The 4512-nt window shown below is 43.4% G+C and overlaps 1 pseudogene; it reads right to left on the minus strand.

Moving 5' to 3' along the window:
- Nucleotides 1-360: 360 nt before the first annotated feature.
- LOC118910208 (U2 spliceosomal RNA) lies at nt 361-488 on the minus strand (annotated as a pseudogene).
- Nucleotides 489-4512: the final 4024 nt, after the last annotated feature.

A 4512-nucleotide genomic window follows, 5' to 3' on the forward strand; every position in this document is an offset into this window, starting at 1 on the left:
GGAAATCTGGAATATTGGGAATGGAGGAAGAGTAACAGAAATGGTAGATACCTGGAAAAATATAATAGACTAATCTTCTCTTAAGTTCTTTAAAAAATGTCTGTTGGTTGAAACCAAAAATTATAACATTGTCTGATGGAGTCTGCAATGTGTAAGTATAATACATAAAAAATGATATTTAAATTTGATGACAGTTCCATCAGATGAGGAAAAATAATTTGGCAAAATTCAACATACATTTATGATAAAACTTTCAACAAAGTAGGAATTAAAAAGACATTTTCTAGCTAGATAAGACTTTGCTAGCTATTAGGGGAAATGCAAATTAAAATCATGATGAGATACTTCTATATTCTTATGAAAGGGTGAAAATAAGAAATATTGGCAATACCAATTGCTGACAAGGGTGTGGAGTAACTGAATCACTTATTAAACTGATAAGAACAGATACTACACTCGTTCTCTTAACCAAAAGGCTGAGAAGCAATAGAATCATTCATATATTGATGGTGGGAATGTAAAGTATGGAAACAAAACAAAACAAAAGCTCTGGAAAACAGTTTGGCAATTTCTTGTAAACATACACTTATTCTATGACCCAGCAAACCCACTTTTGGTTATTTACCTTAGAGAAATGAAAGCGTATGTTTGAATTAAAACCTGTACCTAAACGTTTATAGAACTTCTATACACAATTGCCAAAAGCTGAAAAGAATCCAAATTTTCTTCATTGGGTGGAGGATCAACAAACCGTAGCATGGAATACCACTCAACAATATAAAGCTAGAAACCACTGATACACACAACAGTTGGATGGACCTCAAAGGCATTATCCTGAGTGAAAGAAGCCAGTCTTAAAACTTCAGATAGCATATAATCCCATTAAAAATAACATTTTCAAAAAAGACAAAGCTGTGGTGACAGAGAACAAATCAGTGGACACAGGAAGTTCTGAGCAGGGAAGAGTGCAACTAGCAGGAGATAGCAAGAGGGGTTTTTGGGGTGACATAATTGTTCCGTGTCTTGATTGTGGTGGTGGTCATGTGACTCTGTACATGTGTTAATTTACGTAGAATAGTACACTAAAAAGTCAATTTTTTACTGTGTGACTTTTTTTTTTAAAGAACATTCAGATAAAAATAAAAAATGATACAGCTTTTTTCTGAATCTCTCTTGGAACATGTACACCCCTGTGAAGCCCCCGGCTGGAAAGACCCCATGGAGAGGCCCTTAGAGAGGGATGCCTGAGGCGTCACACCTGTTCTGGCTCCCACCTGTTGGGGTCTTCCCAGCTTAGCAGCAGCCATGGGAATGAGCCAGCATTCAGATGATTCCAGTCTCAGCCATCTGTCTGAAACCACAGGAAGACCTCGAGTGAGGACCCACTGGCTGAGTCCCATCCAGCCCTGGAAGTGGTAAGGGAATGGCCATTGGTGTTTTAAGGTTTGGGGTGGTGTGTTACACATCACAGATAGCTGGAGAATGATTACTTTTTAAAATCATTGTAAGTCCCCTTAGTTCCTTTTAGATAGAGTGGAAACAATGAAATAACATATGAAATAGAAAATTATTTGGATAAAAAGCTGTGATGTTGTAAAAGCCCAGCCTCATCTGGCTCACTGGTGTATGGTGACGTCAGGACCTACTCCTTGTCCCAGCCATAGTTCTGTGCTAAACCACAGGAACTTGGGGGCTGTGGCTTCCCCCTCCTGATAGCTGGCTCAGAGTAAATCCTTATTCAGAGACTACAGAACCGTTGCCTTCTTAAAAACAAAAAAGAAACACACACACACGCAGAGTTATGCAGCATAGAATTGCTAATACACTCAAAGAGGGGTAGTGAAAAAACATGGAGATTACCAGTAAGAACTGGTTCTGCCCCAGGGCTAGGGCCCAGGGAGGAGATGGCATTTGGGATCCCAGGAGTCAGAACCATGTGGTAGGAGCCAATGCCTGGGAGCAGGCAAGGAAGCCTAGGAAGCAATTTACAGAGCTTCATTCCCTGTGACACAGAGCAGAACAGGGGAGGAAGGGTGAGGTGGGGGAGCGGATGTTCAAGCAGACATGGCAAGGGGCTGGCCCAGAGACTGATCAGCCTGGAGCATCGATCTCATGGAGTTGGTACAAGGACTATATGAGTTAATAGGAAAATAGAAAATGCCTGGGAACTTAGTTACCTAGGGGACAGCTGCTATTACTGAGTCTAGGAATTACAACACCCCATGTACAGAGACAAGAGGCAAAAAGAGAGCTGGAGAAGCTGATAGCTGATGGACTTGTGTAAAGTCACACAGCAGGAATGTCTTTATAATAAGGCAATTAGGAAGATATAACAGAAGATGTATCTATTAGATGTAATCAAGAACACAATTCAAATGCATTTTGGGGCTCAAACATGAAGCTTCAAAGACATTTCTACAGGATTTAAATCCATATCAGACTGACGCCGAAAGCCGTGATCACCTGACTGCCGTGAAGGATAAGATGTACTTGCATTTCCCACAAATGCCTTTACCAGGAAAGGGCCTATATTTGCCAGAACATATGCTCCATGAGTGTATGCTTAGTCACTCCTGTATCTGCAGCACCTACAATAGCACATGGCATATAGTTTGTTGAATGAATGAAATACTGTTGCTGGCAAAATGCTTTTTCTTGGTGTTAATTGGTTTGGCTGATTAAACACCAACGGTTTATTGAAAGAATATAGAGTTCACAAAATTGATCGAAGATGGAGTGGTGGGCCTCAGGAATAGCAGGATCCAAGGAAGCTCTGGGTCTACAAAATAGAAAGATGGGACTCAAACTTCTCATTCCAAGAGCAGACCGATAGGGACGTGAATGTTGGGGCTCCCTGTTGTCTGGGTCACTACCATTACTTCTCAGAGAACAGCCTCCAAGCATTCTTGCTATTCTAGATGCAGGGGGAGAAACTATACTGAAGTCACACACTAGGAGCAATTAGGAAAAGAGCCCCACACCTCCTCCCAGACCCTCCCAAGATTCCCTAGGAAGAGGATCCCTGAGATCTGGGCTGTGAGTCCTGGGAATTGGTCTCCTGCCATATCTGACTTTAGTAGAAGGGAAGTGATTTCTGGTAAACAATACCAGAAAAGCACCTTAAAGTCATGATCAAAGAACATGGATTCTAAAGCCCATCTGCCTGAGCTCCAATTTTGATCCTTGCCACAATCACACTATGTAACCTTAAGCAAGTCACACTCTCACTTCCTCAGGTTCTTGATCTGAAAATGGGAATAAAATGGTCAAATAAGCTAACACATGTAAAGTGCTTGGGATAGTAAGTGTTCAGAGTAAACTGCTCAATGAATGCAAAAGAATATTAATAGTAGGGAGGCTGATGGATGCTGAGCTAATGTAACATTTATCCATCATAATGTGCCATGTAACAAACACACACAAAACCCAGTGGCTTAAAAATGAAAACCTTTCAGTTAGTGCACAGGTCTACTGGTCAGATGGGTGGTTCTGCTGGGCTGGGCTGGGTGCACTAAAGTGTCTGTGGTCAGGTGACAAGTCACCTGTGGACTGATTTTGCAGCTCTTGGCTTTGCTCACTCACGTTTTGCAGCTGGCTGGCTAGTCTGATCTGGAATGGCCTCCCCTCTCCTCCATGTGGCCAATAGAGGAGAATAAGACTGTCCTCACCCAAGCTTGTTCACTGGCAGCGTTCTGCAAGCAGAAGCGCATGAAGTTCTGTGAGGCCTTGGCTTAGAGGTGGTATTATCCCTTCTGCCACGTTCTGTTGGCCAAGACCAGTCACGAGTTCAGCCCCAATTTCATACATTTAGGTCCTAACCCCTAGCATCTTAGAATGTGACTGTGTTTGAAGAGAGCACCTTTAAACAGGGGATTCAGGTAAAATGATTCACGTGGGTTGGGACCCCAATTCAGTGAGACTGGTGTCCTTCTCAGAAGAGGAGATTAGGACAGACATGCACAAAGGGAAGATCACGTGAAGGCACAGGGAGAAGATGGCCACGTGCAAGCCCAGAAAACAGGCCTCAGAAGTCAACGCTGCTGACACCTTGATTTGAGCTACTGACTTCCAGGACTGTGGAAGAATGAATTTCTGCTGTTGAAGTCACCCAGTCTGAGGTGCTTTGTTATGGTGGCTGGAGCAAACTAGTGCAGAATTTTCTAGAGGCTTCCACCTCGTAAAATAAGGAACTGCAATAACATCAGAAACAATGTGTTTCCAGGGAGGCATGAAAAACTGGGGACATTTTTTTTACCATGGTTTTACTGCTCCTAGCGATGGGAGAGAGCCGCTGAGTGAATCCATGTGGCAGAGAGAGTAATGGATTAGAAATCAGGAAACTTGATGTATTCCTAGCTCTGCCTTCCCTGGGCCTCAGTTTCCTCATCTGTGTGGCGAGAGGGCTGGGCCAGGGGCTGGCAGTGCTTCCCGCCAGCTCTGACAGCCGAGGCTCAGACCCCACGCTGTGCCCCTGCCTGCTTCCCCGACGGCAACTCTGAAGTGTGAGTGAAG

The sequence above is a fragment of the Manis pentadactyla genome, chromosome 15, assembly GCF_030020395.1.
Source record: "Manis pentadactyla isolate mManPen7 chromosome 15, mManPen7.hap1, whole genome shotgun sequence".
Classification (NCBI taxonomy): domain Eukaryota; kingdom Metazoa; phylum Chordata; class Mammalia; order Pholidota; family Manidae; genus Manis; species Manis pentadactyla.